The following is an 11,121-nucleotide window of genomic DNA, read 5'->3' as shown; positions in this document are numbered from 1 at the left end:
TTTTCATTTTGATGGTGTTTTTTCTTTAGCTGTGCAGAAACTTTTTAATTTTGATGAGATCCCATTTGTTTAGTCTTTCCTTTATGTCCCTCACTCTAGGGGACATACTGGTGAAAATATTGCTGTGAGAGGTATCTGGAATTTTCCTGCATTTGTTCTCCTCTAGGACTTTTCTGGTGTCATACCGTATATTTAAGGCTTTTATCCACCTTGAATTTATTTTTGTGTATGGTGTAAGTTGGTGGTCGAGTTTCATTTTTTTTGCATGTAGCTGTCCAGATCTCCCTAGTAAATAATTATAGCTTTAAGTTAATGAGTACGTGATATATACCAGTCACTGTGATACGAACTTTGCGTAATATCTGTTCAAGACTACTTTAACTATTAATGTAAACTAGTAAAAATAATTGCACTAGGGAGCTAGGGCTTGCAGTCTGACCTAATCAGAAGTAATACGCAGTTACGTTGTAGTTACTTTGACTATAGTCACACAACTAGAAATGGAGGAAGATGGGCAAACCTTGTTTTTCTTGTTTGTTTTTAGATTTTATTTATTTATTTTTAGAGAGAGGAGAAGAAAGGGAGAGAGTCAGGGAGAGAAACACTGATTGGTTGCCTCTCATATATATGCTGACCAAACTCACAATCCAGGCACGTGCCTTGACTGGGAATTGAACTGGCGACTGTTTGCTTTGTGGGACAACACTCCAACCAACTGAGCCACACCAGTCAGGGCTAAAACTTGTTGCTTTAGACTCTAGAAATTTTATTTTTATGAAGATATTTCTGTGTAAAATATCTGTGTAGATATTTTAGTATTTGCTGTATGTGTTACATTATGCATATGTCACTTATCACCAGTCTACTGATGTTGCCTTTTTACCAGCGGGGCGACTATAGAAACCTTACCTCCCTTTTAAATTCCTTTGTCCTCACTATTTTTAATTGTTTTTAAAAACCCTCTACCTACATTGAGAACCACATTAGACAAATGCTCCACTTCCTGCTTCAAGCATCAGACATAATAAAGAAAACTCAAGAAGAAGAAAAAAGCATGCTTGTTTACCCATAGTTTCACTCTTTCAATTGCTCTTTCTTCCTTCCTAATATTCCAGTGCTCCTTTTTACCATGTTGAGTAGGATAAACCCAGTTCTCCCCTGCTTCTCCTTAACCAGCGCTACGACCACACTTACAACACTTTGGACGCCAGCTGTGGGGGCTTTCCTCGCACCAGGCAGTCTTCAACACCAGCATGGTGTCCTACAATTAACTCAGTTCTGAACTGCCTGGATGTAGCATCAGATCCCGCAGGTTAAGCGCTCAGTCCCGCAAGACTGCCCTCCCCTCATTTCAAATACCAAACCCAAGTTGGGTTGTCATCTGTGCTTCTGCTGGCCAGTCATAAATCTGAAGTTCTTGCAGATGTCCCCATTGGGTTCTAGTAATTTGTTAGAGTGGCTCACAGAACTCAGGAAAACAGTCTACTTACATTTACCACTTTATTCTAAAAGGATGAGACAAGATACAGATGAACGTCCAGATGGGAGAGATGCGTAGGGTGAGGCATGTGGGAAGGGGTGTGGAGCTTCCATGTCCTCGCTGGGCATCACTTTTTCAGCACCTGCCCATGTTCCCCAACCCACATAGAAACTCTCCAGACCCAGTACATTTGGGGTTTTATTGAGGCTTCATCACAGGCTTGATTGATCAGTCAGTCAATCTTATTTCTAGCGTCCCTCTGGAAGATGGGACAGAGGAGGAGGGGGCCAGGTGTTAAAAATTCAGAGCTTCTAATTAATGGCTTGGTCTTTGTGGTGACCAGCCTCCAGCCCATCCAGAGTCACCTCATTAGGACAAAGGACATTCCTATCACCCAGGAAATTACAAAGGGTTTAGGAAGTCTATGAGGAACCATGGTCAGACCATTTTCCACAGTGGCTGCAGCATTTTACATTCCCACCAGCCATGTATGAAGTTTTCTCCACATCCGTATCGACATTTGTCTTTTGGTGATAGCTGTTCTAGTGTGTGAAGTGCTATCTTGTGGTTGTGATTCACATTTCTCTAATGGCTAATGGTGCTGAACAGCTTTTCATGTGCTTATTGGCCCTTTGTATATGTATTGTGAACAAATGTCTATTTAGGACATTTGTCCATTTAAAAAATTAAGTTACTTGTGTTTTTATTGAATGTAATAGCTCTTTATAGATTCTAGATACAAGACCCCTGTTAAATATATAACTTGAAAAGGTTTTTTCCTGTTCTGTGGGAATACTATTTTCTTTGAATATTCCTTCAACTGCGCCCACATCCTCCTGGTACCAACTTGGCACAAATGTTAAATCTTTAGTTATGGTCCCACACACTCCTGAGGCTCTGTTCATTTTTGTATACTTGCTTACTCTTTTGTTCAGATTCAGTAATTGCTATTGTTTTATCTTCAGAGTCATTGATTCTTTCCTCTTCATTCTGCTTTTATGCATCTCCATTCAGAATTTTTGTTTTGGCTGTTGTATTTCAGTTCTAAAATTTGCATTTGGTTTTTTCTTTTTTATCTTCTATTGATGAGATTTTTTTATTGTTTCAAATGTGTTTGTGATTGCTGAAATATTTTTGTGGTGGCTGCTTTGAAATCTTTATTGTGTAATTTCAGTATCTGTCATCTGTGGCAGCATCCTTTGTCTTTTCCCAAGTTGTATATTTCTTGATTCTTGGCATGACAAGTGATTATGTCTATATCCTGGACATTTCCAGGAAATGGGTATGAAATTCAGGGCGTTTGTTAAATCCCTCGTAGCAGGCCTCCTCCTGGCTGCACAGTTGGGATGGGGCACTGCGTCTTTGCTCTCAGGTCGGGGTGGAAGTGCAGGCCCCTCCTCAGGCTCCCTCCGGGCCTCACTTCTGCCTGCGAGGATGGGGAACGGCCCAGCCATACTGCAGGACAGGGAGGCCTTGTCAGGCAGGTTGGTGGTGAAAGTGCTCAACTTGTGACATCAGATGAGGATGGGGCTGCATTGTTTGGTGTGATGTTTGGCCTCAGTAAAGAAGTGTTTTGTCTTGCTAGGTTACCCCCCCCCCCTTACATATCTAAGAAATGTTAATACACTGAACTTTAGGCAGCAAAGGACAATAATCTCTTGGAGATGGGAAACAAAATTATTCCCACCTAGTATCTGGAAAAAGTTAAAGGCTCCAGGAAGGCTCGTCCTGTCATGACCTGGTCATCCCCTGCATTCAGAGATAGTGTTGGGAGTCAAGGGAAGTCAGTGTGGCCAAAGTTCACAGGGGAGAGTTCCTGAAAAGGGAGAGATGCATAGGAAGAGAACCGATGAAGTCTGCAGAGCGACCCAGCAACTAAGTCTCTCGTGTAGGAAACAGTGTATGCTTGTGAGGAAACTGTCTGAGGCCAGGGAACCGCCTGCCCGAAAGGATTAGAGGAAACAGTGTCAGAGCTGGAAGCAGCTTCTGCCTTCAGCAGCCACAGTGGAGAACCTCATAATCCATGTGGCACTGGAGGAGGAGTAAGAAGGCCCTTGATTTACGGGTGGAAAAATTAACCCCACACTAAACCTAGCTCTGATCCCCACTCCCAAATCTGAAAAGCACGGCCCAGCCAGAGGACAGCTGTTTCCAAGTAATTTAACTGTGTTCCAGAATAAACCTCAAGAATATTTGTAAGAATACAAAATAAATCATCCAGTGAAGTATAATTCGTAGTACCTGGCCTCTAAAAAGACATCACCAGGGATGCAAAAAGCAAGAGAATAAAACCCATAACAAGGGGGAAATCAGCTAATTGGAACTGAGCCAGAAATAACATAATAATTGACTTAGTAAATAAGACATTGAAACATTAGTAAATAAGGACTGTATTCCCTGTGTGCAAAAAACTAGAGAAAATGTGTTAAGGGGCATGAAAGACCAAAGATAACGCAAATCAAACTAGGGATGAAAAGTGCATTGGATGTGGTTAACAGCAGGTTAGACTGCAGAAGAAACAAGTGGACCTGAAGACAGCAATAGAAGAAATACCCCAAATTAAACAGGAAAATGACTGAGGAAGGACGGGTCCCTGGGCGGTGGCAGCAGGCCTTGCACGATGCCTTAGTCCTAGTGCTGATGCGCAAACCCCGAAAGAGCCAGACAAGTCAGAACACCAAACTGCATCTGCCCGTGTGGTGGTCATACCCAAGAAAGGAAGGGTTATTTTCATCCATCCTTCTCCTGCACTGCCCTCCCAGCCACCCGACCACCTGCAGACCCTGATGGCTACTGCAGGCATGTCTGTGCTTCCTCACAGATGTTCTGTCTGGGAAGTAACTCACCTGGGCCCGAAGAGAACAGAGCTTGCTTAAGTAAGCCAGGGGCTTCTTACTGCTTCTCAAGACTGAGAGCTAGTGGTTCTCCCACCTTAGCAGGAATTCTTACTGAGAGAAGAGTTTTGGGACAGAAAAGCCTGGGGTCCTATGTCTGAAACATGATGATTAAGGCCTTCCTCGGAGATTTTCAAGGGTCTTCCAGGACAATAGCCCTAATAAGCCCAGAGTGAATGGGGCAGTGGAGAACTTGCACTCAGCGAGGCCTCAGGGCTGGGGGGGAGACAGTGCTCGGGGAGGCAGGGTCACGGGGAGGCACTCATCTCCGTGACACCCCTGCAGGATGGCGCTGTCCCGCCTGGGCTCCAGGTTGTCCTGCCCCGGCTCCAGGCCTGGCTAAGCCACATAGCAGGGGCCCCAGTAGGAATAATTCAGTGTCAAATAACCTACTTCTTTGCCTGCACCTAAGTGGGAATGACAATGGCACCTACCTAATGGAATTATCATTGGCAGTAAAGAACATGGGTAGCTCTTAACTTCAGTCAGTCACACTGAGAATGACACCAGTGACTGGGGACCTCATGTTCACCACTGAAGGGAACAAAGCTGAGCAGAGGGTGCTGACCTGAATGGGGCCCGACGCTGACCACCCAGCAGCTATCTGCCCTCCGTCACCTTCCCCACCGTCCTCCCTAGTGAAGCTAGGACCCCAGCCCTTTTCCATTATTTTGGGGGGCTATGCCAGGGCACAGACAGCACACGGGGGGCAGACTCCCCCAAAATTGTCAGACACCTTTGGCTTGTTAACATCAGGGGCCAGTGAACTTGAACTGTTTGACTCCAGTTAAGTGGGGTGAAGGAAGGCAGAGGAGCCCTATCAGAGCATCTATCTGGCTGCCCAGACCAGCTCACTGGGCACGCTGTCTCCGCGTGCATTCCTGCCTTTGTTTGCCCAAGGCAGGGCACAGGCCAAGACTGGGGGCCCCAGCTCTGCTTTTAGAAGTGATAGGTCCATGAAAATATGCTGTCTGTCCACCTGCGCTTCCCCTGCTGGCCATCCCTTCCAGGCCTGGGTAACAGGCGTGAGTCATAGGAGGGACCCTCTGGGCCAACTCACTTCCTCCTCCCACAGCCACTTTCCATCCTGGGAGCTGCAGGGCGCAACTCTGTCCTAGCCTTGCTCTGCCTGGAATGTGGTGGAGTGGGAGTGGGGTGTGGACAGCCAGGATACCCAGAAGCAGGAGCCTGCTGGGGCAAGGGCAGCCCCCTGGAGTACGTGGCCTGCCAGCTGGGCAGAGCTTAGTCCAGTGGATGACACTGTGGTTGTCATCGTCATCATCATCGTCACCAACATTCACAGTACCGGGTATGAAGAGTGTGCTGGAGGTCAGTGTGTGATGCTCAGCACAGCCACGCCTCACACCAGTGCTGGTGGGTGTGTCCTGTGTGACCCACAGGGTTGTCATCACCTCTAACCCCAGAAACCGAAGGCCTTCTGGAGGCCACAGAGCCCAGACACTGTCCCCATACTCACAGGGACAGCTGACTTCCCCTTCCTGTCGTGTCGTTGGTGCAGGTTGCTAATTCTGCCCTGTGTTCTGCCTCGGTGGCAGCAGAAAGCAGCGGAGTACCTTGAAAGAGCAGGGCATCATCGTGCCTGAAGGTCCGCCCGCGCCGTCGCAAGTGGCAGGATGTGCTGCTGGTTCTCCCTCTGTTCATGTGCTGACGGACACTTAGTCACATCCGTGTCCTGGCTACTGTGAATAACGCTGCTGTGAACACGGGGGTGCAGACGCTCTTTGGCGTGGTGACTTCCTTATGCTAAGTGAAATGAGCAAACCAGAAAAAGACAGATGTGTGTGATTTTGTATGTGGGATAGATTTTTAAAAAAGTCTTCAGAAATAGAGATCAGATTTGTAGTTACTGGAAGCAGAGGCTTGAGGGGAAGAATTGGGTGAAGGTGGTCAAAAGGTACAAATTTCCAGTTATAAGAGAAATAAGTCGTGGGGGTGTAATGTACAGCAGAGTGACCAGAGTTAATAATCACAGATTATGCATTTGAAAGTAGCCAAGAGCAGATCTTAAAACTTGTCATTACAAGGGAAAAAATGAGTAACTGTGCAGTGATGGGTGTTAACTACACTCACTGTGCTGACCATTTCATGGTATATACAAATACCAATCATTTGTTGTACACATGAAACTGTTCAATGTTATTTGACAATTATATCTCAATAAAACCGGGGAGAAAAGAGGAGGGCAGGAAGACGAGGGGGTGGCAGGCCTCGGCGAGTGTCAGGACCCCCGAGGCTGGGTGCTCCCTCCAGCACTAATGGCTGGGTGCTCTGGGCCTCCTGTTACCTCAGTCCCACCCGTGCTGCTGTCTGGGGGGAAGTTGGGAGGCTGCTGGGTCTGGCTGGCTTCTCATGACCAGGAACTGCGGGGTCTAAAGCATCCAGTTGGATGACCGTGACCCTCAGGCATTCACTGTGTACTTCCCTCAGAGGTCAGAGGGCTCTGGCAGAAATGGACTCCTTCCTAAGGGACTGAAGCTGGGTTTACTAGGTGGGGCTATTTTAAATTGTCATGGCCAATTAAATGTTCCATTCTTTGGGAAAAAGCAAAAATATCCATCCAAGTTCGTGACAATGTCAGGAACATGGTTAATGAACAAACATGCTGTGAACAACCATTATCTGCCTGGGCTAGAAACTTGAGTAATATTCTAGACCCTTCCCTTCTCATTTCTGTAATTTTTCAGGCTTCCTTCCTGCCAGGGACTTTCCTGAGCCAAGTCCTGGAATTTTCCCAGCAACGTATGAATGTTCCGATTCTGCAGGCAAGGGTGCTGAGGCTGAGACAGGCCACGCACGCTGGCTCAGGGATCCATGGTGTTTGCCCACCCCTTCGCTGTCTCAGTTTACCAAAATCTGTTCAAGTCTGTCCCACCATCCCAGCCCAGCCTTTCTGGTCACTCTACTACCCAGACCCTTAGCACCTCTCACCTGGGCAGCTGAAGCTGTCTTAGGTACAAGCTAGGTTGCAGCCGTGCCCTCAGCAGGGCACCCAGGGCCCTCACAACCTCCTGAGACCTTCCCTCCCCCACCCTCCCCCTACCTGGGATGGATCACACTCCTCATCTCAGGCATCACCCCCCGCCCCCCAGGCAGGTTGGGCTTCCAGCTGGGTTCCCGACACTTGTCATGTGCCATTTGGAAACTTCAGTATCACTAGTCAGTATTGTGGGTGTGCAGGCCTTGCTTGGCATGTCCGTGCCCCTTGCTCTCAGAGGGACAGGGGCCCTGTCATGGTAAGATATGGCAATGACAGATAATTTGTGTTGGGGGCCCTAGAGCCAGACCCCTTAAACTGGAATCACACTGACTTGCTGTGTGACCTTGGGTAAATCACTTAACCTCTCTGTGTCTCAGATACCTCATCTAAATTGTATCCGTCACATATGGTGGTCACAGGATGAAGGAGTAAAGTGTTTCCAGTAGCCCCAGGCACCCACTGTCGTTGGCAAGTCTTCTCCCTCCGGGCCCTAGTGTCTGCGTCCTGCAGGCTCCTGGTGGCCATGTGTTGGTTGAAGAAAGCCTGGGAAGCTGGGCACCCTGCATGTGTCAAACCTCCCGGGGTACCATCTGTAGAGCTTGGAACTGTGACTGTCCGCCTGTAAACAGTGAGTGAAGAAAGAGGCCACAGTAGGAGCCTCAGCATCTGCCTCCATCACCCCAGCTTTAGAGGTGGCCACAACCCAAGATGATGGAAACACGACAAAGGCCTTTGAATCATGCAGAGAATGGAAGAAATCACTGTAATTTGTTTTTCCAAGTTGTGTTATTTTAAATGCCCTGGGTGTGTGCCCATGTGTGCAGGGACACTTGGCTGAGCCAGAAGTGCTTTGTCCCCTAAAAGGCCCCATTGTGACCCTGAACTGGCCAGAGTGATTCCCAGAACAACAGGCCCTTGTGCGGCCCCAAAGGCTACTCACTCGGCCCCTGGCTGGCAGTGCAAGGGTTTTGCTGTCTGTAAGGTCAGCGAAGGGAGGCTGTGGGTTTCTGGTAAGTGGTGCTCTTTACAGTTTTAGTCTAGAATGTCCATGAGGCCCAGCTCCTGTCAATTGTGTCTTCGCCAGGAGGGCAGATCTTGTGGGGACCAATGTGAGCAGAATGGAGGGTCAGCGACCTGTCCCAGAGGACTGAATGCAGGCAAAGCCTCTCCCAGGTCACCCTGACCTGCCCAGGGAAGGCTCCCAGGAGGGGCCTCCAGAGCCCCCAGGAAGCACAGGCCACAGCCACTGAGGCCACAGGCGAGAACCTGCACCCCACCTGGCTGGATCTGATCCACAGCTGCCCTCACTCTCTTCCGTGACACACACCCTCACCACACACGTGTGGTGACTGCGGGTGGTTCCACTCTGAGAACTTTGGCTCTGGGTCACATTGCAGACATCAGCTTCTTACTCACCTTTACACAGCTGGACTGGGCGGGCCTTTGGCTTTGAGGGGGCTGCAGAGTAGAACTGACTGGTTGGCTGAACACAACTGGCATTGTTATGACTTTGCAGCTCAGAACAACCAGTCCCTTTAAATAAGACAACTGAGTCCAGAACCTGGACCCAGCACGTGGCCTCCTGCCAACCCTCTTAGTGGTCAGGGGCTGTCCCTCTGAAGGCCCCTGCCCACCTGTGTCAGGTACACTATAAGGTCTCATCTCCCTATCAGTTCCCAAGGGGCTAGGCAACAGACCCGCAAGGTGACAGGTCTGTGCCCTGGAGGGCGGTAGGTGAACACAGGGCTCTAGGGGCAGAAAGAGCAGGTGCTTAGTGTAGCTCCTATGCTCTGTTCATTCTCAGCAGCTGAGCGAATCTGTTTCCTATAGAGCGACAGTAGTGGTCATCTACTTTTTGGCCAAAGAGAGGATGACAGGACTCTATAGGTATATAAGATGCATGTACATTAAGGACCTGGCCCAAGGCGAGAGCTCCATAGATGGCGGCAAGGTGGTTACACAGGTGCAGATGTGGCTGGGTCTGTTGGGAAGTGAGGCGTGGATACTTGTTTTTTGGTCCAAGTCAGGGCCACCAAGCAGGCAACATATAAGGAATGCCCCACCTGCCCTTGGGGTAGCATCAAGATATGCCCCAGAGGAGGTTCCTTCCTGCCCAAGATCCAGAGGCAGAGATGGGAGGCATGGTGGCCAGAAGAAGGTTTAGGGGCAGACACCATCCCACATTTGAGGGACCAATGGTCCTAGCACACAGTAGGTGCTCAGACAATGCTCATTCTTTGTAAAAGACCTGCCCATCGACCAGTATTTGGACCTGTAAACTCTTCCAAAATAGCTGGATGCAAAGGAGCTGAGTAGTGAGATGCATGGGCAAATTGAGTTCAGGAGAGGCCATTCGTGAGGCTGCCCATCCCATTAACGTGCATGTGAATCAGATGCAGATCAAAGGCCAGATGAAACTGTAACATTGACTTGGAATGGGAGGAAAGAAAACTCATGCTGGAGGATCTCCTGCAAAGCCTTGGGCTAATTGAGGGTGCCACAGTTGGACTCATTTGCAACTGAAAGAGAAAACAGAGAAAGATCATATCAAAGTTTCTTCAAAGAGAAGGATTCAAATTTTGAAACCTCGAGAAACCCTTGAGAAATTCAACCTAGCCTTCCACTTTTCTTGACGGGGGTAAAAAATGAGGCTCTTGTTAGCACCATGTTGCTGGCTCACTGGCAGTTTTGTTCAAAAAGACTTCCCTCAGTCATTTGATTGCAAATATGTTAAATGCATGACAAACTTCCTCTCATTTCTTAATCTGTACTTTGATCTTTCAATATAAAGCCCCACTCGTCTTTGCTCCTCATTTCCTATGGAGATTTTACTCACATTTGGTGTTATGTGGACTCACTATAAGAGCCCCTTTTCTGGTACCATTACTCTATGATTACAAAAGACAACCCAAAGATGCCACTGAGACCTAATTCAGTCATGGGGGCTGTGAGCTGGACAGGAAGTAAACTGTCTACTGGTCAAACCTCTGCCTGAGGCTTCAATCTGTGCCCTGTGTGGTTGCTAGTGACAGGGGACTCAAGACTTGAAAAATTTTAGCTTAAGGTAAAAAGTTTTAACTCTAGCAAGTAATGTGTATGTTAAAGCTTTTGATTCAGAAACTACAGATGAAGCCCATCCTGGCTCCTGGGAAAATAGCGGACCTCCTGGGGCACTGCTGAAGATGACGACCTGGGGACAAGTGGAGGCATCCCGGCCTTTGTGTTTCAGGGACAGACAGATGACCGCCTGCCCCTGGGAACAGCTAACTGCCCAGGACAGGAATGTTGCAGCTTCTTTTACCTAATCCTCCCTGAATCTCAAAGCCCTCACCACACCTTGTTTATTTCCCATTATAAAAGTCTGGCCTGGAAAAAAAAGGGAAGATTGTCTGGTAGGGTATGAACCCTCCATCTTCTCAGATCGCCGGCCATCTGAACAAAGCGCCCATAAAGATTCAATCACTGTCATTGCTAATTGGCTTTGGTAGTGACAGGCAGCCTGAATGTCAGTGTCTTTTCCAGTTTTACTAGCAAGAGGTGATCTGCCTGTGAACCGCTGTGGCCGAGAGTTGACCAGTGTTTGAGGCACCTGTTCTGATGTCCCGGGTGTGACATATCAGTGACTTCCTTGGGTGATGGGACAAAGGAGCATTGATAATGAGAGCTGGGCTTTCATGAGTCCTGAGTGCCCTCCTTCCTAACTATCCCATCCTTTCAACCCAGATGTCTCACACCCACAACGTGGCACT

Source organism: Artibeus jamaicensis, unplaced genomic scaffold (assembly GCF_021234435.1).
Source record: "Artibeus jamaicensis isolate MK-2021 breed Jamaican fruit bat unplaced genomic scaffold, CSHL_Jam_final contig_384, whole genome shotgun sequence".
In the NCBI taxonomy this organism is placed as follows: Eukaryota; Metazoa; Chordata; class Mammalia; order Chiroptera; family Phyllostomidae; genus Artibeus; species Artibeus jamaicensis.
This window is presented reverse-complemented; position numbering follows the sequence as displayed.